Below are 13,327 nucleotides of genomic sequence, written 5' to 3'. Positions count from 1 at the left end.
CGAGCGCAGAGCAGGAGCTCTCCACACACAGGACCTGGGTCACCCTGACCCCAGGACCACGGGAGGGTTAAGAAAAAATTCTTATTTTCAATGACGGCCTAGGAACAGTGGGTTAACTGCCTGTTCAGGGGCAGAACGACAGATATGGACCTTGTCAGCTCGGGTGTTTTGAACTTGCAACCTTCCGGTTACTAGTCCAATGCTCTAACCACTAGGCTACCCTGCCGCCCGTATTGATCAGGACTGGTCTTTAGATAATGTATTGATCAGATGGACATATCTTTAGATAATGTATTGATCAGGACCGGTCTTTATATAATGTATTGACCAGTACAGCTCTTTATATAATGTATTGATTAGAAGGGCATGTCTTCAGATAATGTTTTGATCAGAAGGACAGGTTTTTCGATACTTTAATGATCATGACAGGTCTTTAGGTAGTCAATCAAATGTATTTATAAAGCCCTTCGTACATCAGCTGATATCTCAAAGTGCTATACAGAAACCCAGCCTAAAACCCCAAACAGCAAGCAATGCAGGTGTAGAAGCACGGTGGCTCCCTAGAAACTCTCTAGAAAGGCCAGAACCTATGAAGAAACCTAGAGAGGAACCAGGCTGTGAGTGTTGGCCAGTCCTCTCCTGGACTGGGCAGGTAGAGATTATAACAGAACATGGCCAAGATGTTCAAATGTTCATAGATGACCAGCAGGATCAAATAATAATAATAATCACAGTGGTTGTAGAGGGTGCAACAGGTCAACACCTCAGGAGTAAATGTCAGTTGGCTTTTCTAGCTGATCATTCAGACTAGTCCTGAGGCATGGTCCGATGGCTCAGGTCCTCCGAGAGAGAGAAAGAAAGAAAGAGAGAGCATCCTTAAATTCAAACAGGACACTGGATCAGACAGGAGAAATACTCCAGATATAACAGACTGACCCTAGCCCCCCCGACACATAAACTACTGCAGCATAAATACTGGAGGCTGATAATGTAATAATCAGGAGGACATGTCTTTAGATAATGTATTGATCAGGAGGGCATGTCTTTAGATAATCTATTAATCAGGACAGGTCTTTAGAAAATGTATTGATCAGGACAGGTCTTTAGATAATCTATTAATCAGGACAGGTCTTTAGAAAATCTATTGATCAGGACAGGTCTTTAGAAAATGTATTGATCAGGACAGGTTTTAAGAAAATGTATTGATCAGGACAGGTCTTTAGAAAATGTATTGATCAGGACAGGTCTTTAGAAAATGTATTGATCAGGACAGGTCTTTAGAAAATGTATTGATCAGGACAGGTTTTAAGAAAATGTATTGATCAGGAGGACATGTCTATAGATAATGTATTGATCAGGAGGACATGTCTTTAGATAATGTATTGATCAGGAGGATGTCTTTAGATAATGTATTGATCAGGAGGACAGGTCTTTAGATAATGTTTTGTTCTGGACAGCTGACAGGTCTCTATATCTGAAATGTATTGAGTGGTGGGTCTATAGACAACATCTGTCCCTACAGTGGTAATAGTAGTGATGGGGCTATAGATAACATCTGTCCCTACAGTGGTAATAGGAGTGGTGGGTCTACAGATAACATCTGGCCCTACAGTGGTAATAGGAGTGGAGGGTCTATAGATAACATCTGTCCCTACAGTGGTAATAGGAGTGGAGGGTCTATAGATAACTTCTGTCCCTACAGTGGTAATAGGAGTGGAGGGTCTATAGATAACATCTGGCTCTATAGTGGTAATAGGAGTGGAGGGTCTATAGATAACATCTGTCCCTACAGTGGTAATAGGAGTGGAGGGTCTATAGATAACATCTGTCCCTCTAGTGGTAATAGGAGTGGTGGGTCTATAGAGAATAACATCTGTCACTATAGTGGTAATAGGAGTGTTGGGTCTATAGAGAATAACATCTGTCCCTACAGTGGTAATAGGAGTGGAGGGTCTATAGATTACATCTGGCCCTATAGTGGTAATAGGAGTGGTGGGTCTATAGATAACATCTGTCCCTACAGTGGTAATAGGAGTGGAGGGTCTATAGATACCATCTGTCCCTACAGTGGTAATAGGAGTGGTGGGTCTATAGATAACATCTGTCCCTACAGTGGTAATAGGAGTGGAGGGTATATAGATAACATCTGTCCCTACAATGGTAATAGGAGTGGAGGGTCTATAGATAACATCTGTCCCTACAGTGGTAATAGGAGTGGAGGGTCTATAGATAACATCTGTCCCTCTAGTGGTAATAGGAGTGGTGGGTCTATAGAGAATAACTTCTGTCCCTACAGTGGTAATAGGAGTGGAGGGTCTATAGATAACATCTGGCTCTATAGTGGTAATAGGAGTGGAGGGTCTATAGATAACATCTGTCCCTACAGTGGTAATAGGAGTGGAGGGTCTATAGATAACATCTGTCCCTCTAGTGGTAATAGGAGTGGTGGGTCTATAGAGAATAACATCTGTCACTATAGTGGTAATAGGAGTGTTGGGTCTATAGAGAATAACATCTGTCCCTACAGTGGTAATAGGAGTGGAGGGTCTATAGATAACATCTGGCCCTATAGTGGTAATAGGAGTGGTGGGTCTATAGATAACATATGTCCCTATAGTGGTAATAGGAGTGGAGGGTCTATAGATAACATCTGTCCCTACAGTGGTAATAGGAGTGGAGGGTCTATAGATAACATCTGTCCCTCTAGTGGTAATAGGGAGTGGAGGGTCTATGGATAACATCTGTCCCTATAGTGGTAATAGGAGTGGAGGGTCTATAGATAACATCTGTCCCTACAGTGGTAATAGGAGTGGAGGGTCTATAGATAACATCTGTCCCTCTAGTGGTAATAGGAGTGGTGGGTCTATAGATAATAACATCTGTCCCTACAGTGGTAATAGGAGTGGAGGGTCTATAGATAACATCTGTCCCTACAGTGGTAATAGGAGTGGTGGGTCTATAGATAATGTTGTGTTTCGTCCTACAGGGTAACATCTGTCCCTATAGTGGTAATAGGACTGGAGGGTCTATAGATAACATCTGTCCCTACAGTGGTAATAGGGGTGGTGGGTCTATAGATAATGTTGTGTTTCGTCCTACAGGGTAACATCTGTCCCTACAGTGGTAATATGAGTGGAGGGTCTATAGATAATGTTGTGTTTCGTCCTACAGGGTATCATCTGGCCTACCGTGCTAGTAGGATTGGTGGGGAACATTCTCAATGCTCTCATCAACTACATCTTCCTCTTTGTGCTGGACCTGGGCGTAGCGTGAGTCATACATACCATACATTCAGTGTAGATACCAGAGGTCTCCAACTCTGGATTCCCCCCAGGAACAGCCACACTGGGAGACATATTTGAAATAGAACTCATGGTGCAGGGTGGAGAAAATCCCATTAAAACATGATTTTAAATGTATCTCCTGAAAGGCTGTCATCACCATTCAATTAATACATTAAATATATACATTTCATCGTAGTGGAGCTATTTTATATTTTTCCCACATGCCTTTTATTTCCCCATTTCAATCTCATGACAACCCTATGCTTGGTGTAGCTGATATGAGCAAAGCAGACCATCTGATATGCCCTTCGATATTTTGTTCGGCAAGCCTGAATTGAAAATGTAGTAATTCTATTGAAACGAATGTCACAATTGTCCCGTTTGCCATGTTGTTAGGCTATGTTTGATCTTTGATTCCTCTTCATAGCACGCTGGTGAGAAACATAATCATTTAACTTCAAGTTTAGCACTGTATCTACACATGTTGAATGATCTGAATGATGATGATGGTGAAGGGGGTGATTGAATTTACATTAGAAACTGCGTGGTTTGAGCCCTGAGTTCTGATTGGTTGAAAGCCATGGTATATCAGACCGTATACCACGGGTATGAGAAAACATGTATTTTTCCTGATCGAACTACGTTGGTAACCAGTTTATAATAGCAGTAAGGCACCTGGGGTTTGTGATATATGGTCAATATACCACGGCTAAGGGCTGTGTCCAGGCACTCCACATTGCGTCGTGCTTAAGAACAGCCCTTAGCTGTGGTATATCAGCCATATACACCACACCTCCTTGGGCCTTATTGGTTAAAAATACAACAGAGGTTGGCTACTAGGTTTGGCCTTCAGACAATTTTTTTCTGAGTTTGTTGCTAGTTGGCTGGCCAGAACATTACTATTAGCAATAGCCTACTAGCTGCCCAGTTCATAGGCCTACATTTAACACATGTAATTAGTGGTCAAATCAATGACAATAACCTCATCATTTCCATCTGATTTACAGCGGTAAAATCACCAATGTCTCTATTGAATACCTACTCAGGCTATTCATCTTACCTTATTTATTCAATGTCATACCTTATCATCATTAAGGAAATGATATAAACTCAGCATAAAAAGAACCGTCCTCTCACTGTCAACTGTGTTTATTTTCAGCAAACTTAACATGTGTAAATATGTGTATGAACATAACAAGATTCAACAACTGAGACATAAACTGAACAAGTTTCACAGACATGTGACTAACAGAAATGGAATAATGTGTCCCTCTACAAAGGAGGGGTAAAAATCAAAGTAACAGTAAGTATCTAGTGTGGTCACCAGCTGCATTAAGTACTGCAGTGCATCTCCTCCTCATGGACTGCACCAGATTTGCCAGTTCTTGCTGTGAGATGTTACTCCACTCTTCCACCAAGGCACCTGCAAGTTCCAGGACATTTCTGGGGGGTATGGCCCTCGCCCTCACACTCCGATCCAACAGGTCCCAGACGTGCTCAATGGGATTGAGATTGATGGTGGCATTGTCATGCTGGAGGGTCATGTCAGGATGAGCCTGCAGGAATGGTACCACATGCGGGAGGAGGATGTCTTCCCTGTAACGCACAGCGTTGAGATTGCCTACAATGACAGACAACAAGCTCAGTCTGATGATGCTGTGAGGAGTGGCCCCAGACCATGACGGACCCTCCACCTCCAAATCGATCCCGCTCCAGAGCACAGGCCTCGGTGTAACGCTCATTCCTTTGACGATAAACGCAAATCCGACCATTACCCCTGGTGAGACAAAACCGCGACTCGTCAGTGAAGAGAAGTTTTTGATACTCCTGTCTGGTCCATCGACGGTGGCAATGTTGTTGCCGGTGATGTCTGCCGAACAACAGGCCTACAAGCCCTCAGTCCAGCCTATTGCAGACAGTCTGAGCATTGGGATTGTGCGTTCTTGATGTAACTCGGGCAGTTGTTGTTGCCATCCTGTACCTGTCCCGCAGGTGTGAAATTTGGATGTACCGATCCTGTGCAGGTGTTGTTACACGTGGTCTGCCACTGCGAGGACGTCCAGCAGTTCGTCCTGTCTCCCTGTAGCGCTGTCTTAGGCATCTCACAGTACAGACATTGCAGTTTGTTGCCCTGGCCACATCTGCAGTCCTCATGCCTCCTTTTTATTTGACTTGGCAAGTCAGTAAGAACAAATTCTTATTTTCAATGACAACCCACTGTTCCTAGGCTAACTGCCTGTTCAGGGGTAGAACGACAGATTTGTACCTTGTTAGCTCGGGGTTTGACCTTGCAATCTTCCGGTTACTAGTCCAACGCTCTAACCACTAGGCTACCCTGCCGCCCCATTATGACAGACCAGCTAGATGACATTTACACAACATTTAAGTCATTTAGCAGACGCTCTTATCCAGAGCGACTTACAAATTGGTGAATTCACCTTCTGACATCCAGTGGAACAGCCACTTTACAATAGTGCATCTAAATCATTAAGGGGGGTGAGAAGGATTACTTATCCTATCCTAGGTATTCCTTGAAGAGGTGGGGTTTCAGGTGTCTCCGGAAGGTGGTGATTGACTCCGCTGTCCTGGCGTCGTGAGGGAGTTTGTTCCACCATTGGGGGGCCAGAGCAGCGAACAGTTTTGACTGGGCTGAGCGGGAACTGTACTTCCTCAGTGGTAGGGAGGCGAGCAGGCCAGAGGTGGATGAACGCAGTGCCCTTGCTTGGGTGTAGGGCCTGATCAGAGCCTGGAGGTACTGCGGTGCCGATGACTACTAACTAGTAGCTAGTTAGCTGGCTAGCTTCTGAAGGAGGTTCCGGTAATAGAAATAGCAGATCCATACCACATTGTGTGAGGCGGGTTGCAGGAGAGTATATTCAGTCCTTGGATGGAAAGTGAGATTAAAGTATACATAGAAAAAAATGAGGAAAACGATATTTACACGGGACAGGACAAGACAAGACCAAACTCACGACCCACTGCTACGCCATTTTGGAACAATTCTTGTAGGAGTAGGTTACCTATACTAGGCTGTTAGAATACATGTCATTGAAGTAGGCTAAACTATACTATTTCATTTGTTCACGGCATCTAAACTGATTGGATACTCCTATCCAAAACTCTCTCTACTGAGCAAACGTGCTATACAGCACAAACCCCGCCAGCCAAATGACCTCCAGCCCACACCACCCATTCCAACACTGTTTTCAACTCAGAGAAATCAGCCAAGTAAATGGCTGCGACCTCCGGGAGGAGTTTCATCTCAGGGGTTATTTCTATTATGGGATGGGAGGGTAGGTATCGGTCTGACTGTTTCTATTATGGGATGGGAGGTATTTGTCTGACTGTTTCTATTATGGGATGGGAGGGTAGGTATCTGTCTGACTGTTTCTATTATGGGATGGGAGGGTAGGTATCTGTCTGACTGTTTCTATTATGGGATGGGAGATATCTGTCTGACTGTTTCTATTATGGGATGGGAGGTATCTGTCTGACTGTTTCTATTATGGGATGGGAGGTATCTGTCTGACTGTTTCTATTATGGGATGGGAGGTATCTGTCTGACTGTTTCTATTATGGGATGGGAGGGTAGGTATCTGTCTGACTGTTTCTATTATGGGATGGGAGGGGAGGTATCTGTCTGACTGTTTCTATTATGGGATGGGAGGTATCTGTCTGACTGTTTCTATTATGGGATGGGAGGGTAGGTATCTGTCTGACTGTTTCTATTATGGGATGGGAGGAATCTGTCTGACTGTTTCTATTATGGGATGGGAGGTATCTGTCTGACTGTTTCTATTATGGGATGGGAGGGTAGATATCTGTCTGACTGTTTCTATTATGGGATGGGAGGTATTTGTCTGACTGTTTCTATTATGGGATGGGAGGGTAGGTATCTGTCTGACTGTTTCTATTATGGGATGGGAGGAATCTGTCTGACTGTTTCTATTATGGGATGGGAGGTATCTGTCTGACTGTTTCTATTATGGGATGGGAGGGTAGGTATCTGTCTGACTGTTTCTATTATGGGATGGGAGGAATCTGTCTGACTGTTTCTATTATGGGATGGGAGGTATTTGTCTGACTGTTTCTATTATGGGATGGGAGGGTAGGTATCTGTCTGACTGTTTCTATTATGGGATGGGAGGGTAGGTATCTGTCTGACTGTTTCTATTATGGGATGGGAGGGTAGGTATCTGTCTGACTGTTTCTATTATGGGATGGGAGGTATCTGTCTGACTGTTTCTATTATGGGATGGGAGGTATCTGTCTGACTGTTTCTATTATGGGATGGGAGGTATCTGTCTGACTGTTTCTATTATGGGATGGGAGGTATCTGTCTGACTGTTTCTATTATGGGATGGGAGGTATCTGTCTGACTGTTTCTATTATGGGATGGGAGGGTAGGTATCTGTCTGACTGTTTCTATTATGGGATGGGAGGGTAGGTATCTGTCTGACTGTTTCTATTATGGGATGGGAGGGTAGGTATCGGTCTGACTGTTTCTATTATGGGATGGGAGGTATCTGTCTGACTGTTTCTATTATGGGATGGGAGGGTAGGTATCGGTCTGACTGTTTCTATTATGGGATGGGAGGGGTAGGTATCGGTCTGACTGTTTCTATTATGGGATGGGAGGGTAGGTATCGGTCTGACTGTTTCTATTATGGGATGGGAGGTATTTGTCTGACTGTTTCTATTATGGGATGGGAGGGGAGGTATCTGTCTGACTGTTTCTATTATGGGATGGGAGGGTAGGTATCTGTCTGACTGTTTCTATTATGGGATGGGAGGTATCTGTCTGACTGTTTCTATTATGGGATGGGAGGTATCTGTCTGACTGTTTCTATTATGGGATGGGAGGGTAGGTATCGGTCTGACTGTTTCTATTATGGGAGGGTAGGTATCTGTCTGACTGTTTCTATTATGGGATGGGAGGTATCGGTCTGACTGTTTCTATTATGGGAGGGTAGGTATCTGTCTGACTGTTTCTATTATGGGATGGGAGGTATCTGTCTGACTGTTTCTATTATGGGAGGGTAGGTATCTGTCTGACTGTTTCTATTATGGGATGGGAGGTATCGGTCTGACTGTTTCTATTATGGGATGGGAGGAATCTGTCTGACTGTTTCTATTATGGGATGGGAGGTATCTGTCTGACTGTTTCTATTATGGGATGGGAGGGTAGGTATCGGTCTGACTGTTTCTATTATGGGATGGGAGGGGAGGTATTTGTCTGACTGTTTCTATTATGGGATGGGAGGTATCTGTCTGACTGTTTCTATTATGGGATGGGAGGTATCTGTCTGACTGTTTCTATTATGGGATGGGAGGTATCTGTCTGACTGTTTCTATTATGGGATGGGAGGGTAGGTATCGGTCTGACTGTTTCTATTATGGGATGGGAGGGTAGGTATCGGTCTGACTGTTTCTATTATGGGATGGGAGGTATCTGTCTGACTGTTTCTATTATGGGATGGGAGGGTAGGTATCGGTCTGACTGTTTCTATTATGGGATGGGAGGTATCTGTCTGACTGTTTCTATTATGGGATGGGAGGTATCTGTCTGACTGTTTCTATTATGGGATGGGAGGGGAGGTATCGGTCTGACTGTTTTTTATTATGGGATGGGAGGGTAGGTATCTGTCTGACTGTTTCTATTATGGGAGGGTAGGTATCTGTCTGACTGTTTCTATTATGGGATGGGAGGGTAGATATTTGTCTGACTGTTTCTATTATGGGATGGGAGGGTAGGTATCTGTCTGACTGTTTCTATTATGGGATGGGAGGTATCTGTCTGACTGTTTCTATTATGGGATGGGAGGTATCTGTCTGACTGTTTCTATTATGGGATGGGAGGTATTTGTCTGACTGTTTCTATTATGGGATGGGAGGTATCTGTCTGACTGTTTCTATTATGGGATGGGAGGTATTTGTCTGACTGTTTCTATTATGGGATGGGAGGTATCTGTCTGACTGTTTCTATTATGGGATGGGAGGGTAGGTATTTGTCTGACTGTTTCTATTATGGGATGGGAGGGTAGGTATCTGTCTGACTGTTTCTATTATGGGATGGGAGGGTAGATATCTGTCTGACTGTTTCTATTATGGGATGGGAGGTATCTGTCTGACTGTTTCTATTATGGGATGGGAGGGTAGGTATCTGTCTGACTGTTTCTATTATGGGATGGGAGGGTAGGTATCTGTCTGACTGTTTCTATTATGGGATGGGAGGTATCTGTCTGACTGTTTCTATTATGGGATGGGAGGGTAGGTATCGGTCTGACTGTTTCTATTATGGGATGGGAGGTATCTGTCTGACTGTTTCTAGTATGGGATGGGAGGTATTTGTCTGACTGTTTCTATTATGGGATGGGAGGGTAGGTATCTGTCTGACTGTTTCTATTATGGGATGGGAGGGTAGGTATCGGTCTGACTGTTTCTATTATGGGATGGGAGGTATCTGTCTGACTGTTTCTATTATGGGATGGGAGGGTAGGTATCTGTCTGACTGTTTCTATTATGGGATGGGAGGGTAGGTATCGGTCTGACTGTTTCTATTATGGGATGGGAGGTATCTGTCTGACTGTTTCTATTATGGGATGGGAGGTATCTGTCTGACTGTTTCTATTATGGGATGGGAGGTATCGGTCTGACTGTTTCTATTATGGGGATGGGAGGGTAGGTATCTGTCTGACTGTTTCTATTATGGGATGGGAGGGTAGGTATCTGTCTGACTGTTTCTATTATGGGATGGGAGGTATCTGTCTGACTGTTTCTATTATGGGATGGGAGGGTAGGTATCTGTCTGACTGTTTCTATTATGGGATGGGAGGGTAGGTATCTGTCTGACTGTTTCTATTATGGGATGGGAGGGAGGTATCTGTCTGACTGTTTCTATTATGGGATGGGAGGGTAGGTATCTGTCTGACTGTTTCTATTATGGGATGGGAGGGGAGGTATCTGTCTGACTGTTTCTATTATGGGATGGGAGGTATTTGTCTGACTGTTTCTATTATGGGATGGGAGGTATTTGTCTGACTGTTTCTATTATGGGATGGGAGGTATCTGTCTGACTGTTTCTATTATGGGATGGGAGGGTAGGTATCTGTCTGACTGTTTCTATTATGGGATGGGAGGGTAGGTATCTGTCTGACTGTTTCTATTATGGGATGGGAGGTATCTGTCAGACTGTTTCTATTATGGGATGGGACGGTAGATATCTGTCTGACTGTTTCTATTATGGGATGGGAGGTATCTGTCTGACTGTTTCTAGTATGGGATGGGAGGTATCTGTCTGACTGTTTCTATTATGGGATGGGAGGGTAGGTATCTGTCTGACTGTTTCTATTATGGGATGGGAGGTATCTGTCTGACTGTTTCTATTATGGGATGGGAGGTATCTGTCTGACTGTTTCTATTATGGGATGGGATGGGAGGTATCTGTCTGACTGTTTCTATTATGGGATGGGAGGTATTTGTCTGACTGTTTCTATGATGGGATGGGAGGTATCTGTCTGACTGTTTCTATTATGGGATGGGAGGTATTTGTCTGACTGTTTCTATTATGGGATGGGAGGTATTTGTCTGACTGTTTCTATTATGGGATGGGAGGTATTTGTCTGACTTTTTCTATTATGGGATGGGAGGTATCTGTCTGACTGTTTCTATTATGGGATGGGAGGTATTTGTCTGACTGTTTCTATTATGGGATGGGAGGTATTTGTCTGACTGTTTCTATTATGGGATGGGAGGTATTTGTCTGACTTTTTCTATTATGGGATGGGAGGTATCTGTCTGACTGTTTCTATTATGGGATGGGAGGTATTTGTCTGACTGTTTCTATTATGGGATGGGAGGTATTTGTCTGACTGTTTCTATTATGGGATGGGAGGTATTTGTCTGACTGTTTCTAGTATGGGATGGGAGGTATTTGTCTGACTGTTTCTATTATGGGATGGGAGGTATTTGTCTGACTGTTTCTATTATGGGATGGGAGGTATCTGTCTGACTGTTTCTAGTATGCGATGGGAGGTATTTGTCTGACTGTTTCTATTATGGGATGGGAGGGTAGGTATCTGTCTGACTGTTTCTATTATGGGATGGGAGGGTAGGTATCGGTCTGACTGTTTCTATTATGGGATGGGAGGTATCTGTCTGACTGTTTCTATTATGGGATGGGAGGGTAGGTATCTGTCTGACTGTTTCTAGTATGGGATGGGAGGTATCTGTCTGACTGTTTCTATTATGGGATGGGAGGTATCGGTCTGACTGTTTCTATTATGGGATGGGAGGTATCTGTCTGACTGTTTCTATTATGGGATGGGAGGTATCTGTCTGACTGTTTCTATTATGGGATGGGAGGTATCTGTCTGACTGTTTCTATTATGGGATGGGAGGGTAGGTATCGGTCTGACTGTTTCTATTATGGGATGGGAGGGTAGGTATCGGTCTGACTGTTTCTATTATGGGATGGGAGGTATCTGTCTGACTGTTTCTATTATGGGATGGGAGGGTAGGTATCGGTCTGACTGTTTCTATTATGGGATGGGAGGTATCTGTCTGACTGTTTCTATTATGGGATGGGAGGGGAGGTATCGGTCTGACTGTTTTTTATTATGGGATGGGAGGGTAGGTATCTGTCTGACTGTTTCTATTATGGGAGGGTAGGTATCTGTCTGACTGTTTCTATTATGGGATGGGAGGGTAGATATTTGTCTGACTGTTTCTATTATGGGATGGGAGGGTAGGTATCTGTCTGACTGTTTCTATTATGGGATGGGAGGTATCTGTCTGACTGTTTCTATTATGGGATGGGAGGTATCTGTCTGACTGTTTCTATTATGGGATGGGAGGTATTTGTCTGACTGTTTCTATTATGGGATGGGAGGTATCTGTCTGACTGTTTTCTATTATGGGATGGGAGGTATTTGTCTGACTGTTTCTATTATGGGATGGGAGGTATCTGTCTGACTGTTTCTATTATGGGATGGGAGGGTAGGTATTTGTCTGACTGTTTCTATTATGGGATGGGAGGGTAGGTATCTGTCTGACTGTTTCTATTATGGGATGGGAGGGTAGATATCTGTCTGACTGTTTCTATTATGGGATGGGAGGTATCTGTCTGACTGTTTCTATTATGGGATGGGAGGGTAGGTATCTGTCTGACTGTTTCTATTATGGGATGGGAGGGTAGGTATCTGTCTGACTGTTTCTATTATGGGATGGGAGGTATCTGTCTGACTGTTTCTATTATGGGATGGGAGGGTAGGTATCGGTCTGACTGTTTCTAATATGGGATGGGAGGTATCTGTCTGACTATTTCTAGTATGGGATGGGAGGTATTTGTCTGACTGTTTCTATTATGGGATGGGAGGGTAGGTATCTGTCTGACTGTTTCTATTATGGGATGGGAGGGTAGGTATCGGTCTGACTGTTTCTATTATGGGATGGGAGGTATCTGTCTGACTGTTTCTATTATGGGATGGGAGGGTAGGTATCTGTCTGACTGTTTCTATTATGGGATGGGAGGTCTGACTAGGTATATCGGTCTGACTGTTTCTATTATGGGATGGGAGGTATCTGTCTGACTGTTTCTATTATGGGATGGGAGGGTAGGTATCTGTCTGACTGTTTCTATTATGGGATGGGAGGTATCTGTCTGACTGTTTCTATTATGGGATGGGAGGTATCGGTCTGACTGTTTCTATTATGGGATGGGAGGGTAGGTATCTGTCTGACTGTTTCTATTATGGGATGGGAGGGTAGGTATCTGTCTGACTGTTTCTATTATGGGATGGGAGGTATCTGTCTGACTGTTTCTATTATGGGATGGGAGGGTAGGTATCTGTCTGACTGTTTCTATTATGGGATGGGAGGGTAGGTATCTGTCTGACTGTTTCTATTATGGGATGGGAGGGTCTGAGGTATCTGTCTGACTGTTTCTATTATGGGATGGGAGGGTAGGTATCTGTCTGACTGTTTCTATTATGGGATGGGAGGGGAGGTATCTGTCTGACTGTTTCTATTATGGGATGGGAGGT

The 13,327-nt window shown here is 43.9% G+C and overlaps 1 pseudogene; it reads left to right on the top strand.

Annotated features, from left to right (window-relative positions):
- The window catches only part of LOC135530260 (multidrug and toxin extrusion protein 1-like), a 94,669-nt pseudogene that overhangs the window by 24,882 nt on the left and 56,460 nt on the right, over positions 1-13,327 (top strand).

This window comes from Oncorhynchus masou, unplaced genomic scaffold (genome assembly GCF_036934945.1).
Source record: "Oncorhynchus masou masou isolate Uvic2021 unplaced genomic scaffold, UVic_Omas_1.1 unplaced_scaffold_1305, whole genome shotgun sequence".
Lineage (NCBI taxonomy): Eukaryota > Metazoa > Chordata > Actinopteri > Salmoniformes > Salmonidae > Oncorhynchus > Oncorhynchus masou.
The sequence above is the reverse complement of the archived record's forward strand: the minus strand, read 5'-3'. Positions and strand labels throughout refer to the sequence as shown.